The sequence below is a fragment of the Vicugna pacos genome, chromosome 27, assembly GCF_048564905.1.
Source record: "Vicugna pacos chromosome 27, VicPac4, whole genome shotgun sequence".
Classification (NCBI taxonomy): Eukaryota; Metazoa; Chordata; class Mammalia; order Artiodactyla; family Camelidae; genus Vicugna; species Vicugna pacos.
The window spans coordinates 10,915,347-10,935,006 of record NC_133013.1 but is presented as its reverse complement, the minus strand read 5'-3'; the positions used below and the strand labels follow the sequence as shown (position 1 = coordinate 10,935,006).

The 19,660-nt window shown below is 43.0% G+C and overlaps 1 long non-coding RNA gene across 7 annotated transcripts; it reads left to right on the top strand.

Annotated features, from left to right (window-relative positions):
* Window positions 1-240: 240 nt before the first annotated feature.
* Window positions 241-13,534, top strand: LOC140689695 (uncharacterized). Of its 7 annotated transcripts, none has more exons than XR_012064738.1 (5): window positions 241-532; window positions 644-1,774; window positions 3,023-3,128; window positions 7,874-8,873; window positions 12,628-13,534. It is a non-coding gene; the product is annotated as an uncharacterized lncRNA (long non-coding RNA). The 7 variants fall into 7 exon arrangements; XR_012064736.1 differs by having other exon boundaries at window positions 241-786; window positions 1,703-1,774; XR_012064734.1 differs by adding an exon at window positions 3,432-3,509 and having other exon boundaries at window positions 241-1,774.
* The last annotated feature ends 6,126 nt before the right edge of the window (window positions 13,535-19,660 follow it).

The window sequence follows — 19,660 nt, the reverse complement described above, 5'->3', positions numbered from 1 at the left end:
GTGCCGGCCCCCGAGCTGTCCAGGGGTGGCTCTGAGCCCCTGTTTGCCCCTAGGAGACGTGAGGACTGTGAGGCTCCTCCCTTCAGGTCCCAGAACTACTGCTTCCCCCCCACCCCACCCCCGGAACAGCGGGACAGTCAGGGGGACCGAGCAGAGCACCGGCGGCCTTCCGGGCTGCAAGCCCCTCCCCCGCCCCACCCAGGGGCAGTTGCTTCCGTTGGGGTTTCCGGAGCAGCCCCGCGGGGCTCTGATGCGCTTTGGCAGTTGGCCTGTAGAGCGTGAAATTCTCCCAAATAGCTCCTGGGAGCAGAACGCTCCAGGATCAGGGACTTCTGGATGACCCCACCCAGGCCTCTTGTTCAGACGAGGCTTCTCTGCCCCTACTGAAATTCGGAAATTACTCTGCGATATTACTGGGATGCTGGCTTCTTGAGGCATCCAGGGCATCGGGGAAGGAAGCTCGGGACCTGGGAAAGCTGCTACCTTTGCCGAGAAACTCCCTCTTCCTTCCAGATGCTGCCTTGTCCCCAAGGTCTGATGTCCCACCGTTAAAGGACTGGCTTGCATTAAGCTACCATTACTTTGTGGAAAAGACACGCTTCAAGCTGTCAGCATTCTTTTGTTTTCTACTGTGGCTTGTCAGGACCACCTGCAGACCAGAGGCTGGGACCAAGTTGGAGAGGGGGACCTAGAACACCTGAGCAGGCCAGGAAGGGCTGGAGCAAATGTGTGAACACACGCAGCTGAGGATGCCTCAGATGAAATTGGAGGGACCCCAGCCCTGAGGTGATGCCCTCCCAGGATGCTGAAGTGGCTTCCCAATGATAGGGGTCCTGGCGCAGGAGGCTGGATCACAGGACTCTGGCTCCTAATAGGGAGGATACAGCTTGATGCCCCTGTTTCTCCCCTGCCAACCCTTCCAGCAGCATTTCCCAGAAGCTATGACATGTCCCTGCAGCTGGAGGCCTTCAGGGGTGGCCCTCGAGGCCTCCTGGGCCAGAATGGCCTGGGCAGAAAGGGAGGTGGGTAGGTGACAGTGCCAACACTGCGATTTCTCCCTTCCTATTTGCTGCATCTGAAACACCTCCTGCCTCTGGTGGTGGGAGGGACAGAGGACATCACTTGACAGGAAGCCCAGAGTGGGGCCTCTCTCTCACTTTGAGTGTCCCCTCCCCTCACTCTGAAGTGAGGCTCCTGCGTCCTCACTCGTCCCTTTCTTTCCTGAGAGGACATGTCCGCTCCTTTTCAGAACTGTAAATCAGAGATTTTTTTGGGTGAAACCACAAGGCACTGCACACATTGGAACTTCTCCCTTGCTCCAGCCTCTGGCTTCCAGAAGCTCGCCTGGCCCTCCTCGTCCTAGAGAGTCGCACTGACTCCTGTTTCTATGTCTGCCTCTGAACAAAACCACTATTCTCATGTCTCCTTCCATGGAAACCACAGCTCCCCCATCGGCATGGGTGACGGATGTACGAAGACCATGATGCACACAGTCCCTAGGGAAGCTGGATGGGCCTTGGCCAAGCACTCCTCTACCCAAATGTGCTCTTTGAAAAATCTTTCCCATGTGTGCCAAGAAGTCAGAAAGTTTAGGAAGCACCGCTCTATGACTCACTCACTCTTTTCCCCCGCCTCCAACATCTGGACGCATTTGTGTACATTTCTGCCTCTTATCATCCTCTCTTTCTATTTTTGTTCACAGAGAAGATTGGACCCCAAGTCAAGGGAAGGAGCCAACAGACTCCAAGGGAGGGCATCATCTGACCCCCTGCAGGTGCATAACTCATTGACTTGGGTGTTAATGAGGGGGAGCATCTTGCTTCACCCATGCTACTGTCCCTAGGTGTCAGGAATCTCAGTCCCAGTAGTGCCCCCAACCCAGAGCTCCTCCATTGGCCATCATGAAGAGGGCAAACAGTCCAGGGCCCCAGGTCATTATCCTTTTCCCTTTACCACCTGGCCTCTACTGGAAATGGCAAGATGGCTCCACATTGGACACTACCACTTGGCTCCCCAGAAGAGGTTCTAGCTCTGCCAGTGCCACAGCCTCCTCCCCCTCTTCTGAGCTAGTCCCATGGAAGACCCCATCCTCAGGAGCTTCTTTGTATATAATGCTAGATCTGGACTCTTTTACATTCCATGTGTGCTCGGGGCCAATCCCCACCCCACATTCCCCGACTTCTCAGTCCCAGCCTCAGGCTACGCTCTGCATTGTCTCCTCATCTCCCATGCTTCTGGAGGGCAAGACAGTGTTTCTCATGCATTTCTGGATCCCTGGTCCTTAGCTCAGAATTTGGCACATGTGCTCAGCACATGCTTTTTGGAATAAATAAAAAAAAATTTCAAAATGGTGTATACAATGTAGAATTTCTTCTCCGATTATGGCTCTCAGGGAGGTGAAAGATAGCTTGGGGCAGTCCCCATGTGCTCAGGAAGGAAAATGAGGGGTTTGCGGTGACAGTGGGATGGGCACGTGTGTGTTCAGGTTGGGATTTAGGGACCAAGTTTGTCTAATGGAGAAGAGTTGTTGAGACTAGGTAAACAGAAGCCTGACCTTGAGGGCACTTTGTGAATTTCAGCTTCAGGGACAGTTAGGGATCCTCCAAAGCCTACTGTGAGGAGTAGTTGTTAAAACACTGGAAAAAGAAATCCTATCAGACTCAAGTCGAAGAGAAATTCCTTTTTCTGCCCAGTAAGGCCCAAGGAACTGCTGCCGAAATATAACTGGGATTTAAAATATGTATTAGCCCTTTTTTTCTAGGCAGCCTCACGCTGTACCACTTCATTTTGTAAAAACATACATCCAGGCTAGGTTTCTAGCTATGATTTCAAAAGCGAGACTCTTAAAACTGTTTCTGAGACTTCAACAGCACAAATTTCTGAATGAGATTAAAATGTGAGGGAAACACGCTTCTGGCTTCTACAGTGAAGGATCATATGTATGCATGCATGTGCATGTGTGTGTATGCACGTGTGTGCTTTTTGTTGGTGTAACAATTACATCTATTGTCTCTACTACTAGAGATGGCCCAGAAATTTCCTGTTTTGGTAGCAGTGAAATCAGAGTACAGCGTGGACAACAATGTTAACAGTAAATCTAAGCAGAGAGGGAAAGAGCGCAGTGATGGGTGAGTGGTGACTGACATGTAATTGTCAGAAAGCCTGTGGAGTCCGCCTCTCCCATTTCTTCTCAATCATCACCCTTCTCCATCCTCACTGCCAGTGTGGGCATTCAGACTGTCAACTCTTCTCTAAACCTTCTGAACCCACTCCTCTATCATTGTCCAAACTATCTCGGGACTGGTCTTTCCAGAACTTGAATAAGATCAAGCTGCTCACAAGTTAAAAGCCCCATGGGATTTCCCCCGACCCTTGTCCACTGGTCCACTGGTCTCATCTCTCCATCCCTTCTCCTTGGTTCCACCACACAGGAGTACTCAGCATCTCCAAAACAGGCCATGTGCTTTCCTGCCTCCATGTACATCATGCCCTTTCTCCTCTCTCACCTGGTGAGCTCTTGGTCAACTTCAATGTCTACTTCTGGTCTCCTAGTTCCTGTGTGTTATGGTTAGTTTTATGTGTCAACTTGGCTAGGCTACAGTACCCAGCTACTCAATTAAATACTAATCTAGGTGTTTCTGTGACGATGTTTTAGAGATGTGGTTAACAGCTACAACCACTTGACTTCAGACAAAAGTTATCTTCAGTAATTGAGGTCTTCTGGGGAAAGAAAAAAATCCTGCCTCAAATCTGCAGCATCAATTCCTACCTGAGAGTTTCCAGTCTGATGCTGTGCCCTACAAATTTAGAATCTGTCCAGCATAAGTCCACAATCAGCCAATTCCCAGAAATGACTCTCTTCTGTGGTCGATCTATCTGTCTATCTATCTACCTATCTACCACCCATCTTTTTTCCTTACTGGTCCTGTTTCTCTCGAGAACCTGTTTGATTGACTGTCACTTGAAAAATTGAGGAAGGCATCACCTGAATTCACTAAGCCCTTGATATATACAATTCTTGTAAGGCTAATTTATTTTTCGTATTTTACCAATAGACCACAAGCAAAGAGACCCGGCCTCCCCTGATTTAGCATCCCTTAAGAGTATCTGATATATTATATTTGCAGAGTGGCCAAAGTGGACCCAGATTTCTTGGATATTAGTCCCCAAATTCAGGGGTACTCGAAGTGTCACATTTCTTTTCTTTCCCTCCGCCTCTCAGCACTCCTGCTGTTAGAATGATAATATTTTTTTGGAAATATTTTCTCTCGTAAGTGGAGTCTTCCCCCTTTCAAAGTTGTGCAAGAATCCCTGGGCCCCAAGGAGCCCCAAATTATTGGGGGGGCCTCTCAGGTCATTTGTCACAGGTTATTGGCTTAGACTAATGTTGTTTCTCCAAAGCCCATACCCCAATGCATATGGCACCATGGTCCCTTGTTTGTGGAAATTCGACTGCTTTTGTGCTGTGTTTGGGACTGGAGCTATGCCTGGGGTCTACTCTCACTGGCAACCCCCACAGCTTTCCCTTCCTGAGAGCACCCCACCTCCACGAAGCAGGGTTCACTCTTGTAGGATCCATTGCCCATGTATCTCTTCACTGTCTGGGCGGAGCTTCTTTCTTCTTTTGATCAGTGAAGACCATCCCTTTCTTTCCTGGCATAAGGAAACATCACCTTCTCTACAAGTTTAGACTTTCAAGAAAATCTGAAGAGCTCTTGGTTTCAAGCAGCTCCATGCAAAACGCCTTGTAGCAAGAAACCTCAAAGGGCTTCGAAAATCAAACACAGATTGCTTAATAAACTGTGCTCACACAGCTGGTTATCCATCCATCTGTCCACTAAAACAGAATTTTCCAGAATGATAGCTATACAAAAATGATGGTGGTGAGACCAAACAAATTTTTGTCCCTTTGTCCATATTTTCTGAATATTTTATAATAAGCATATGTGTAAAGTGGGAGCTTCTCATTAAACCAGAGACAGTGAGAAGATTGAAAGCAATTTCTAGAGTCAGAAGACTCAGGATCAAATTCCATCTTTGCTGTGTGCTTGCTGTGTGATTTCTAGATCATCAGCTTGATGATCCATTAAACTGGGAAAATACCAAATGTTTGTTTTCCGAATCAAATGCACCAATGTGTATAAAGGCTTATCCTGGTACATGTATTTCAATACATGGTCACAGCTTTTCTCCACGCTGCACCATGAATTTGAGAGCAAGTCTATTGCTCTTTTATTTCTACCATCTAGGAAGGGCCTGGCTCATGGAAGATCATCAAAAGTCATTTGTTGAATGAATGACCAAGAGAAAAAAAAAAGAGATGTAATCCACCTCCCAATTTCTAGATCTGTTACTGCAAAAAAAATTAGATCATTCTCTGTACCAAACATCCTCACCTACAGCCCCTGTTCGTCTGTGAGCATGTGTATACGCTTCCTTTAAATACACTGGTTCTTTTTTGATTGTGTGACAAATTATATGGAGAGCTTTGAAGGAGCTGGTGGAATTGTCTCACGTCACCTGTCATAAACCCAACAATATGCATGTTCCATTTTTGGTTTTTATGCTTTCATGGGTCTCTGATTATCTGAGCTCACAGAGTTGATCTCGATAGTGCTGGTTTTATGGCAAAGTTACTCACATGTGAACCATAAGATTTTCTGCCTGCGATTTGGCTTCTGTGTTAATGAAGGACTAAGGGATCATAATCAAAAGCTTGAAAGGTGACCAAAAGCTAAAACACAGCCCTGCCCAGTATTCCGGAGTCCCACCTGAGTGGTGCCCTCAGCCTAGCGTAAACACATGCTTGGCTCTACCTTTTAAAAATCAGTTTTATCTGATCTATTGTGTATGATCTATTTCTGCCTGAGAAATTACCAGAAACTCAGCAGCCTAAGCCAGCATACATCTATTATCTCACAGTTTCTGGGCGTGGTCCTCGGGCCACGAGGACAGTTGCCTGGTCCTCGGGCGCAAGGCCCCACAGGTGCTGGCCAGGGCTGGGCTACATTTGGAGACTCACCTGTGAAAGGATTTACCTCCACGCTCATGCACTATGAGGAGGATTTAGTCGTTTGCTCAGGGCTGTTGTCTGGAGGCCGCCCTCAGATCCTTGCCACACGGACATCTCTATAAGGCTTATTACGCCATCAGAGCCAGCAAGGGGAAGAGTCAAGAGAGCCCACTGTCAAGATGGAAGCCTCAGTCTTATGTAACATTGTCAGGGAATTGACATCCCATCATCACTCACGCTGCATTCTGTTGCTTAGCAACAAGCCACGAGCTCTGTCCACGTTGACGGGGTGGGTATCATACAAGGGTCTGGATGACAGGGCGTGGGATCCCTGGGGGCTAAGAGCCTACTAGGCACTGTACCCAAGGGTTGGATCTTAAATTCACATGTGGTCAAAACCAGCTCATCTTAACTCACAATCTGATCACAGTCAAGTCATAAGGATATGACACGATCAGCGATGTGTGACCCATTACCGTTTTCCACCGTGAGAATGTTACCGGAAGTGTTGTCCCTGTCACCAGTCAGTGCTCCTGTGTAAGTTTCCACAGAACAACTGCTTTGAAATTTACTTCTAGGACAAACTTGACTTCCCCTTGTGAACTGGAAGTTTTAATTTTTCTTCTAAAATTAATGACGATCAATTCTTGTTCATGTCGATCTTCTGGAGATTTATGTGTAATAACTCTCTTAAAGTTTCCATTTCATATTTGCTTCCTGACCTGGACTTTTTGTTTTTCTTACTCATGTTTTATTGTCACTTATGTGTTCTAGCTATGTCATTATGTTTATTAGGGTCATTCTTCTTGACAGCCACCTAAATGAGGTGGGATTTAAATAAAGAAGGCACAGGGTAGGTGGCCTTTATTCTCAAGGTTTAGCCTGGTCAACACATGATAGAATTGAATTTCAGAACTTCTCTCTATCCATTGAATAAGGTATCTGAACATTCTGTCTTTTACCTATACTTTTTATAAGTGAGACGTCTCATCAGAAGGACTTTTACAAATTGGTTTATAATATTTTGAAAAAAAATTCATCAAAGTGAAGGCTAGGTTAAAACAGATTTTTTAAATTGGTTTAGTTGAAACTGAGGTTTAGACAGCAGATAATAAGTAGGATCTTAATTTGGACATTGAAGTACAGAGAAGATCTGAAAAATAGAGCATTAATTTCCAAAAACTTACAGTCTATTAAGGGCCACACATTAGGTGATCCAAAGGTGAATATGAACACGGCCCCAATCTTATGACTTTTGAAAAGGGTCTTGATAAATACACCCTGACATTATTCAACAAAGCCATCAGCATCGAGCACGTGGCATAAGGGAACCGTTAAAGACCCCTTAATTTTTGCTTTGCAGTTAAGAGTTCTCAAAGAGATGCAGAGGACACTTACTTACAGGAGGTCCTGGTAAATCGTCCAGCACAGGGATTGGCACCTATGTATCTCCTCTACCAGAATTCTTAGCTTGAAGTCTTATCAATTTAGTCACTAATGACTAACTGAAATGCAGTATTTCTTTCAATAACGAATGATGGGAATAAACCATGATAGTATTACCTTTCTTTGTATTTTGTCACCAATTGAAATCATGGTTCTTTTTATGTCACTTTCCAGTTACAGGTATCTCAAAATGTAGTCTGTGCTCATCACTATGTCCAAGTAGGCTAGTTGCCAGACCCGCTACTTCTTACATTAAATAAGATAAATGTGAATGAAGTATGAATAACGTGTGAAACATATCTTGCTTTTTTGTACTTTCATTTTTTTTAAAAAACTCTATTTGTAAATGATTGCTTTTTTCTTTCCCTCTATGATCCCATGCGTTTTACTTTTGTCCTTGGAAATGCCATGCAGAGAAATGTGCGCAGACTTGAGCAGGTGCCGAAGGGGCGGGGCGCAGGAGAGGTGAGAACCGTGGGGACCTGGACGGAGGGCAGCAAGCCCCACGGACCTCTCCCTGGGAGGGGCCAGTCGGAGGGAGGGCTGGAGCAGGACAGCCGAAGTGTGCCTTCCTTTTCCTGAGTCCTGCGGAGGAAAGAGGCTGCTTGGGGAATTAAAGGAGCTTGGAGAGGTTGATTGCTGATCAGATCTGGGGTTAAATACTGCCTCTGCCTTATACCTAACACAGCTATTGGCTCAGGAAGAGCGTCTTTCTTTGTGCCCTAAATTTCAATTTAAAAAACATTTCAAGCCTATTTAACAGTGAGAGTAGAGCAATAAATACCTATATGAGCTTCACTAAGATTCGTTAACATTTTATTTCATTTGCATGTACTCACTCCCTCTTTCTCCATAAAATCTACTATATAGTCCATAGTCTCATCACCTCAAATGTCCCAGTATTGTTTTTCCAGCCTTTCCACCACGTCTGCCTGGAGTCCACTCAGAGATCTCACTCACTCTGCCCTTTATCCACGGGACTGCCCTTCCATCCCAGAAGCCCCAGGCCCCCAGGTCCCCCACTCCTCGTGACTCACATGCTCAGCATCACGGATCTGCACACGTGCACACCCTCCCCCTGCCCCCTCCCACCCTCCCCACGCTCAGCTCTTCCCTCTGCCATCGGGGATTCACAGGCCATCATCCGAACAACTCTCCATTCTCATACTTGCAGCATGTTTCCTTGTTTTTGTTTGTTTGTTTTGTTTGTTTGCTTTTTTAAGATCCAGATTCCAATCAAGGACAGTGGATTGACGATGTCATGAATCTCCATCAGTGAAGTAGTTCTTCAATAAACGGCCTTAGTGCTTTGAGTCTTACCACGTTTCCTAGAGTGGGAATTAAAGACCACGATAACCGTCCTACAGGATTGTTAACAAACAAAAGACACATGGAACTGCTTACAAACTGTGAAGTAAGTGCGCACGGTTATGTTTCCAATTTTTATCTCGAGTGGCAGTCAAGGTTCAAGTTCTTTTCTTGCTCTCATCTCCAGTACTCAGCAGAGTGCCTGGAGTCTGGGCTGACTTCAGTGTTGTGACTGGACATCAGTGACGTCTGGACTCCACAAACAGGACAGCAAAACAGTTCCCTGTAACTGACTCCAGGACGGAAACTCCTGCCTTCAGAAGTATGAATGGGGCAGCGCCATGTTTACCGCGCCCAGTACGAAGATTCCAACTGGGGATTTTCATTGCATTTAGAATCTGGAGGTCAGATTCTACTGCTTTTCTAAGTTTCTTGCATTTGCAGAGGAATCAGAGTGGAACCCCAGAAATAATAAACCACAAGTGAAAAAATGTTTTTACTTAAAAAATTTTTTTATTGAAGTATAGTCAGTTTACAATGTTGTATCAATTTCTGGTGTACAGCATAATGCTTCAGTCATACGTGTACATACATATATTCCTTTTCAGATTCTTTTTCATTTTAAGTTACTACATTTCTGTTGCTTTTGGAAAGAATCAAACCTGAATTGGATCTCTGATTACCGACTTAAGTAGATAGTATTTATTATTAGTTCTTCTCTCTTCTCATTCCCATTCTTGTCTTCAAAAACTCCATCATTACACAAAATATCTCTATATTTTATAGCATTTGCCCAATGTATTTACAATTATCTGTTCAGGCCGACATGTCGTTCCAGTTTAGTCAGTTTACAGACTTCAACTTCAGGTAGACTGATCCACTAAGTCTGATACTAGAATCCTGATAGAATCCAAAATGTTATCCTGACAGTCTAATATTTTGTTAAGGGGGCAGGGGAGAGGCAAGGAAAGTAATATTTATGAAACACATTTAATATGCCACCCCCTTTACATACATCATCACCTTTAACTCATTGCCAGACCTGGGGCAGCCTGTGGTATTGGCTGTTTTGCAGATGAAGAAAGCGAGGCTAGGAGACTGACACCTGCTGCAATTTGCATAGCAAGAAGGCGTGTGCTTTCCAGGCTCCTCCCACTCTCTCTGCCGCTGCCTTCTGGAAAGTGACCCGAGGCATAGGGTTCCCAGCTTCTTCGTAAGGCTGAGCAAATAGCGTTTTATCCACTTCCCCACCAAGCCACTCACTTTCATTACATTTGCACTTAATGTAGGAAGCTTTTGTTCAAATAACTTCTTGACTGTAATCCGATCATGTCCAACCTTTTGAGTTTATCCTCACTTTTTGTCTCAGTTCACTTCACTGTATGGAATTATGACCCCAAGAAAATGAGTGATCTCCAGGGAAAAGATGGTTAAGCTAAAATTAAAAGACATGAGAAACCTCTTAAATATTGTCAGCATTTATAATTTAAAATTGCCATGTTTATTCAATACTGGAAAAGTGCAAAAGGTGACCTTGGCTAAACGTTGTAACATTTGACCTCATCTATACCAAATAAACTGTATGGTAGGGTATAACTTTAATTTCATATAATTAAACTATTAATTTTGTAAAACCAAAAAAGGTGCTTAAGTTTGCATTCATCATCTTTTCAGAAAAGACATAAATAGTGTTTCTCCCTTGTTATGTTGTTATGTACTAATTAATGGGATAAATCAAATTTCCCTGTTTCTTTAGATTTGCATGAGCTTAAAATACTCTTTTTATCTACATTAGGTAGAATGTCAAAACTAGCTTTTGGATTGTTTTACAGCTTGGTAAGATCACAAGGCTTTCCTGAAAATATGTCCTATCTTGACAATGCATTAAACCTTAAGAAAAGTTTAATTAACAAATGTCAGAATGTGTTTCAAAAAAGTGATATATTAACAACTTGGTCCTATCTCCTGAGTCTAACAACATCTTAACTCTTAAAGAAAAAAAAAAGACATATTTTTACATCTTAACATGACTCATGCTAAGGAAATTTTGATGTTTGTAAAATTAAAGTACATATAACCTAATACAAAATTTTAAGTAGTTTACTGCTTCAGTTCACTTTTCAATATACATTCTCATTAATTCACAGATTAATAGTTTACCTAAATTGTATCAATTTGATACTAATTCTAACTGCAGATATCTACACGGGCCCATTGTGGTTGTAAAACCAGTTTAAGATAGTGTTTAAATCATCTTTATCTTCCGGAAAATGGAAATCATTGTACTTTCTTGTCTACCTCACATACGTTTTTGGATACAGCAGATAAGAAAATGCATACACTTAGAGTTACTTTGATAACTTACCAAGTAACTCTGAAGGGTCACGATAAAGGTTTATTTTGGCTCGTTTTGTTTGTATCATTTTTTTCAAATAATGTGCATGGGCCAAAAAAAAAAAAAAAAGAAAAGGGAAATAAGAAGAAAGGGTAAATCTGACATATCTTAATCTTATATCTTGTATAGAGGACCTTTAGAATTCTTTGTTTGGCTCTAATCTTTTTTCTCTGTTCATATAGAAATATATTCTCATGTGTGAGTTTCAATGGCTTATCAATGTTTCATATATCAAATTTACTTAATTCCCTATTGCATATTCAGCTTATTTCTATTACTTCACTGTTTTAAGTAATAGGATGATAATTTGTGTAAATATGCCTTTAAACATATCTTTGGTTATTTCTTTAAAGTTGAGTCTTAAAAGTGAAATTGCTGAGTGAAAGGGCACGCATTTTTTTTTAAGGATTTTGCTACATACTTCCAAATTGCCTTCCAGAAAGATTTATTTTAATTTACAATACCTTCAGCAAGGGATCAGAGTGCAGGCTGGCCCCACACCTTTGTATGCAATGTAAATATAATGTAAACGCCAGGCATTTACATTATTTTCAGTCTTAATAAGATGTTACTGCTATTATTATATATTTAGCCATATCCCTGGCATCATTCTTCTTTTTTTTTTTTTGTCCTTTCTCTCCTACTTGGTAAGAAAACGCAGGTTGGGAAACTAGAAACTGTCACTCTTTGAACTAGAATTCCTTCCTCTAGAGGCTCAGAAAGCTGTTTCATAAAGCAATGGTGTTTAAGCGCTATAATTTTAAACATCCCAATCACCGCTGGCCTCTTGTAGGCCTCGGGCCGACAAGGATGTCTGCACTGCCTAAGGAGAACATTAATGTATGCGGTGTTTTCTTTTTATTCCCTTTGGCGACCCGTGCCTTGGGGATGTCTTTGAGATGTTTGATGCTCTTTGTAGCTAGAATTATTGATCAGGGGAGCAAAGGGGAGCGCTAGCGATGGCCGGGAGACGAGAATTCACCTGAGCTTGCAGCTAGTGTCGAAGAGCCCCGCTCAGCTTCAAATAGTCTCTTGGGTCTCGATGCTTGTGACAAACCTGATCCCCAAGGACAAAATCAAGACAACCTGGTACTTAAGGACCTTGAAAAGAATATTACGAGACACGCTTATACTCAGGAAAGAGGGGCTTGATTTTGCATTCACTCTGCTCTTCTATTAAATTTTAAGTTCAACAAATGACATTTGTAGGAACATATTGGAAAGTAGGGGAGGGGTGGATGGTCTTCAAAGACCACTGTAGTATCAGAAGTGCAGTTTAACCACGTTTTCCCACTTCTGTTTCTTCTGGGAAAATGGTAGGCTTGAACTTGGGGTGTTGGAGTTAGGCAGGGCCATGAGAGTCCTTCCGGTCCATTGACTGAGAGAAGAGGGGACATGAGTCACTTCCAGGCTGGAGCATCTCACTGTGTGTGAGTGACCCTCCGGCTTCCTTTCCCTTTGCCAGCAGGACAAGAAACATTCCAGGTCCCCAGAGGGGGACACCGGGGAGCAGATCCTGCAGAGAGCCACAACAGGACGTGAAACAGACACGAGAAGTCAACTGGTAATGCTTGCAGGCCCTGGGGTTTCTGAACAACTGTTTTCAGTGACGGTTTGTTACTGCAGCATAAGCTCACTCGCCTCGACTGATACAGACATTTTCAAGGATTTTTTTCTCTCATGAACTTTTAATGACGACTATAAAGCTGAAAAACAAAAATCATCATAGATTACAGGAGGAATTGAATTTCTGATGAAAGAAACAGAAGAGGAACCTATAAAAGCTGCAGTGATTCAATTGGTCCCCAGCCTTTATTTGTTATTAGGAGTTTTTACACCAATCTCCTTTTCTACTCAAAATTCCATACACCAAATTAAAAAATGAAAGGGTGATAACAGGTACGGAGTGCCTGCTGCGTACCAAATGCAGGGCTGGATAATTTATATGCTTTATTTTACTTAAGACATCATAGTAACTAAGGAAAGCGAATGACTTTCTATTTAAAGAAAAAAAAAACCAAAAAACTCCTGAGATGTGCAGAGAAGGAGGGGTTTGACTTTGAACCCAGGTTGGTCTTATTCTACTGTCTTTTGCCTTTTTCCCTCCTCACAAGTGGTTTAGTACTTTGACTGTTTATGTATTAATAAAATATACAAGAAAGTTTATTACACACTTAAAAAATATCTATACATTTTGTTGTTGTTGTTGTTCTGGAGATGAAAGAGAAACCTGGTTCAATCCCACTCTGAGTCTTTGGATATTATTGGAATTGCCACTAACATGAACTCTGGGGAGACTAAAATTACAGTGGGTCAAAAATAAAATGTTTCCAAGGGACTCCTTATTAAATAAATACCTGTATTTTTCCTGACTCCAGGTGTTAGCATCTCAAGTTTACATTCAGCCGTTTGTCCAGTTGAGCCTTTTGTTAAATGCCTCAGCAGCTGACTTTATTTTTGCAGTTGTTGAAATAATTTTATGTTGGCAAGCGGAGATACCAGTTGGACCGCGCTACTGAGAGCAGCCTCTTACAGCATCCTTCCGGCTCCGGACAGTGGCTTAACTTCTCCGATTCACTTGTCAAAAAAGAAGCAGGTGGAGGGGAAGGAGGAAAAGGGAACTGTTCGCCATAGCTGAAATTGTCAAACTCTTGGTCGTAGGACGTGGACTATTTTACGTTCTCTTTGCCTCGCATCTCCATATCCGTGCATCTCCACATCCATTCATTTCCGCCCAGAGGCGTCCTGCCTTCTGGGAGCACACAGAGCAGTGCTGTTCAGAGCTTTACCGACACAGCAGATCAGAATACCGATCCTTCATTCTAACCAACTAATCTCTTCAACAACTTTCGAATATATCTTGGTTAATCCTACTTCAATCTGTCTCAGATCAGTAATATTACTAAGCACATCTCTCTGTGTAATATTTTCCAAATCACCGGTTTTGTATCTTCATTACATAGGAGATCCTTTTTGTGTCTTCAACATCTTGTGTGATCATTTTGTTTCTTTCCTGGAGGAGAGGAACATTGCGAATTCCCTTAAAGTGTTTTCCCATCTGCAAGAGCCGAGGCAAGTCAAAACTCCTCCGAGAATCTTCTCTCCAGCTTTTCCTTCTAAATTATCTTCTCTCCCCTCCTGCCTAGCACACGGGACACTCTTTGCCTACTGCTGCCCCAGCTGTGCTTTTGGGAGTTTGGAAGAGCATGAGTGAGTGTAGAGAGAAAGGCTTTGGAGCCAGACAGAAGGTGAGTTTTAAGCCCAGCTCTGCCACTCAACTGTCTGACTTTGGACACACTGCCCACCTGCCAGCCCTGTGGCATGTTCACCTATAAATGGAGATAATAGAAGCCACCTTGTATGGTTGTGGTACAGATGAAACACAATAAGGCACAGAAAGGGCTTTGCCTGATGCCTGGCTCCAAGATGGCCGGGCTCTCTCTCTCCTTTCTCAGTCCCTCGAAGGGAGAGACATCAAGCCGCATGCCTTTTTCATCTCTCGTTCCCCACAGCATCCACGGGTTGCTGAATACACAGGGAACACAGAATCAATATTCTCTGAATTGAATCATATAGAGGCCAGTCCTCAGACCCTGCCCTGGAGAGGAACTCCACCGCGGGGCCGTTAGCATCCCCACCTTGCTTGTCAATCACAAGTGTCCTTTGAAGTGCAGAGACGTCTTTGATAGAGATGAGTCAGAAGCCAGGTGACACACAGGGACGTGTCTGAATCGTACCAGGTTCCAGTAGCGTGGGGCAAGTCCTGGAGGTGGCCTGAAAACTGAATCCACGGTGTCTGTCACTCCAAGTGTGAAAAACACCACAAGTAATTCTATCTGGGAAAAAAAAAAATCCTCATCTTGTGGACAGCATCAGTCAGTTAGGGAAGGGCTAGTCGAAAGAGAGAATATTCACCTATAATTAAGAAGCAAAAGATGTTTGCTGCTGTTGCCCTGAGTTATCCCCCCCCCACCTTGTTTTTGTGTTTTCCATTTCCCGATTGGCTTTAATTAATTTTGCCCTAGATTCATGAGCTTTGTGAACCTGGAAAATTTTTTTTTAATTTAAATAAATAAAAAGAGCCTGCAAGTTTTCTCCAGATCATCAGGCTTCGGTATTAAATGACTGTTTTCTGGCAGGATCATCTGCAAAACTCTGATTTTGTTTCTTCCTCTGTCCCCATCCTGATAATTGTGGCTGAATTCTCTTGTCTTTAATATGCCATATAGTCTCCACCTGGCAAAGGATTCAGACAGATACAGATAATAAATACCCCGTAGACATACAGACAGAGAAACTGCTGTAATTGCTTTCATAATGACTCTGAGACATCAAAGGAAGGCAAATAATGGTATTTAACACTGTTTCCATTCTTTAGCTGAAATGTAATTTTATAGAGTTATTGTCAGGCAGTCCGGTGAACGTACAAGTACAACTGTCATATTCAGTTCATATTAATTAGCTGCCCACGAGAGGGCCAGGCGAGTAATGGCAAAGTTCTTCTCGTTTCAGATGGTCTGATATTCAGACAGAACCACGAGTACAACAGCTTGATTAACATAGTTGCTTAGATCAGGTTTTCCCTGGGAGTGTGTCAATTGGCATTTTGAAGAATCAATTAATTAGCACTCCAAATAATCCATTCTTGGGTTAATGAAAGTGTTTTGTACAGCTGCAAAAAAAAAAAAAAAATTACATGAAGAAAAACTAAACCTTTCCAAAGGGGCAGTGAAAAAGACTTATCTCGGAAAACTGTATCGTCCATTTCAAAATGCCACCAAAAATGTGGGTTTCCTTTTAACGCCAGGGAATTGACATGCACAGTTTTAAGCTACTGTGGGCACGTTTTTGGCTTAGAATAAGGCAAGTGGTGGATGCCACGGTGGCATGGAAATTAGAACTTTTATTTTTACTATTTTGTCTTGTAATTGTGTTACTTAATTAGGGAAAGTCACGGCCAGTGTTTTGCATACCATTATCCACTATTTTAAACAATTCCTTTTTGACGGTAATACGCTTATTAACATTTTAAAAATGCCAGTATCACACAGACACTCCTTGCTCTTTAAAGTTTGAGATATAATTCTCAGACAAATGAGAGTTACAAATTAAAGAAGTAAATTTATCTTTAGTCAAAGATGTTTAACGTAGAGATATAATACTTTTTTTTTTTTTACAGCAAAGTTTAAATGACCAGAAAACCAAACTGTGAAAATTTCAACCACCATTGCCATGGCTAGAATGTTGCTTGTGGCATACCTTCTCAATTCTCCCCTCTACTGAAAGAAAGTGCCAATGCTGTCTTTTTTTCAAACTCTCCTGAATCCAAATTTTTAAGACCTTAGTTTTGTGGCAAGCCTTTCTTATTTCTGAAATGAACTTAATCAAGCCTATAAATGAATAAAATAGTTTATTTGGTGATTTAGCTCTTTCTGGCTTCCCCAAAACTTGGTGTAAATTATAGAAAACATTTATCTAACAATTCCTGCTTTAGAAGATACCACCTTCATCAGCTACCCTGATGTAGGTTGTTTTTAAATGATGTTCAAGGCCCTTGCAATGAAAGGTGTGGGATAAATATTTGTCCAATTAGGTAAATGAGTTGTGGCAGCAACTAAAAATTATTTGGAATTAAAATATGAGTTTAGTCATTTGTATGCGTGGGGAAGGTTTGTAGTGTTCAAAAAGTGTAATTTCTTATTACTGAGTGATTAGTAACTTTCCAATTCAGTCTCATTCAGAGGAGATGACTATTGACTGAGGTAAGAGTCGGCTTATTTACAACAGGCAGTGAGTTTTGGCTGATACCCAAGAGGGATTGCGTCCTTCCTTTATGTCGTTTTAGTCAGTATTTAAAAAGTGTTGGGACTTTGATGATGTCGAAGAACACTTTCCTGCTTATTACGTGGATGAGAGTCACAGAGCTTGTTACAGACAGTGGGTCTTAAAGTCTGATGGCTAGTATACCTCCAAATCAAGAATACACAGGGGGAAAAGGTAACACACACACACACACACACACACACAGACCCCTGCACACATACAACACACAGAATTCAGCAGAAACAAGCTGCTTGCGTCTTCCCACCAGGATGAGTAATTCTCCCAAACTGAACAGTTCGCTTTTAGGGCTCAAGGAAGCCAGTGAAGTGAGCGCAGAGAAGGCGTCCTCCTCTCCTGAGTTGCTGAGGACCACCTCCTACAGCGCCCTCTCCCTCCTCCTCCGAGGTGACCAAGTGACGGGCAGGGGCTCACGCCCAGTCCTTCTGAGCGGATGCCAGCGAGATCAGCATCGTCTGTTTCCTGCTGACTCTTCATTTTCGGGAACGTGAAATGGCAAAGTTCCGTCGTCCCTGCTCGCGGTGGACTTCAGCCAGCAGTGAGATCCATTGCTTATTTTGCTAATCAGCTCCTTCCATATCTGCATGCTCATTTTCTGATAGCTGATGAGGCGACAAGGTCATTGGACGTACAAGTACTTATTTAAAACCAGACATGAGAGTGAGATAGAGGTTAGTTGGGTCTATCAGAGCTGTCAATCAATTAATGAAAATTATTGAGCAAGGACACTGTGGGGGAAGCGAACAGAAGGAAGGAAAATGACCATGGAGACACAACATAGGGAAAATGACAGAACTGACTAACTCTGCTCCCGTGAGCGCTCAAAACAGACACGCTCACTTTCCAAGTGAGAGACAGCTGAGAAGCGCAGCCCGAAGGCTGCGGGCTGACAGCACGGGGCTCTGGCCCAAAGGTACGGCCCGAACAATGCCTCTTCCTCCACGAGCAGCGGAGAGGCGAGCGCCTGATGAATATTTTATCAATGTGCCCAAGACCTGTGGCCGGGATTTCGAGTAATTTAAAGACACCATTCTCCAAACCCAAATTTGTGATAAATAGAGGCCAAAAGAGTACAAACAGCCCCTTTATTCCAAGAGAGAAGATCATATATTCTGACCTGCATGACAGACATGGAGAACAAAACTGAGTCACAGCAGAAGGGGCTATAGAAAAGCTCTCTGAACACCCACTCTGTCACCCCTGCACACCGTATGCTGGCACCAGGCAGGCACCCGGCGTTTTATCAGCACGAGAAAGAAATAATTCATAACTTGATCCCTGGGGCGGGGGGGAGAGGGGGACGGCGGAATAGGAAAATATATAACTGAGAGGAATGAGCCAGAGACTGAGGCAGGAGGTGGGGGGGAATTGCCAATCAGCTTGTGTGAATGAAAGATAGTGAGAGAGAAAAAAAGAAAAGGCTGCAAAGTCAAAAACGGGGAGATACTGACACCAAATCTCTGCAAAGCGTTCAAAATTCTCCAGCTGCCACGCTTTTAATTTGCTACCATTCTAATTAAAATGCAAATTAAATTTATAATTAGCATCAGCGCTTTCTAAAGAAGCCTTCTTGTGCGCTGCACAAACATATGGGATGATGCTGTAGTGAAAAAGTTTGTAAAACAGAAGTAATGGCACAAAGGTTGGGGTGGGGGGGGGTCTTTTCCCTGGGAAATAAGTTTTATGCAGAGGCGGGTGGCTTCAGGGGATGACGATGGCAGCGTTTCTTAGAGGAGGATGGAAGAGGGTGAATGTCCCACGGCAACAAAAGGATTGCTGAATATGGAAGATGGCCCTGGCCGGGCTGTAACTTTGTGTTGAATCAGGTGTCAAGGGTTACCCTGCATGTCACCCGGATTGTATAGGAGATGCCAAAAGGCAAAAGGGGTCAAAGCTTCTAATCAAAAAGTCTATGGCCAAAATTAACCGCTGCTTGCTTCCAGATAATTAATTTAAAAATTGATGGGGAACAAAGTACCAAAATTGCCTCATGATTCTCACATGTATCATGTGTGCAAAGTAAACTCTCTCCCCAACCTGCTCTCCAAAGCCGAGGGGTGAGTGGAGATCTGAGGAACACCTAAGATAACCAAATGGGGAGTGTATGTGGCACTGGCTTTGCTGAGATGTTTGCTGAACATGCAGGTTTTAGCCCCAGGATGCTTTAAACATACATACATAAATCTGGTATTTCTGCCATTTTTCTTCAGAAATATGGCTGTGTTCAGTGAGGCTCATGGAGCAGAAACATGAAGCTTGCAGCTCCACTCAGAGAAAAAAAATTCCACCACAAAATCGCCCTTATATTCATCGTATTTTGGTTCAAAAGGATCCCTATAAATTAAAAATAAAAATCTGCAATCCTCATGGTAGTCGTGTTTTCCTTGCCAGTGGAGGACCTTACCTGCACTGAAGAAACATCTTTAATATTCCAGGAACTCTCCTTTATCTATGAACCAAGCTCTCCATCAGATATTTCAAAATTTGAATGTAACAGGAATGAATATTTCATAGATGTGTGTTAAGCTGTTATTAAACCATAATGTAAAGCAGGATTGTAGGAATATTTTTATATGTCAAAAAGTCAATTAAAATGATAAGCCTGTAATATCACTATTGTGGAGCCCATACAAAACAGCCTTTCATATGTGCAGGAG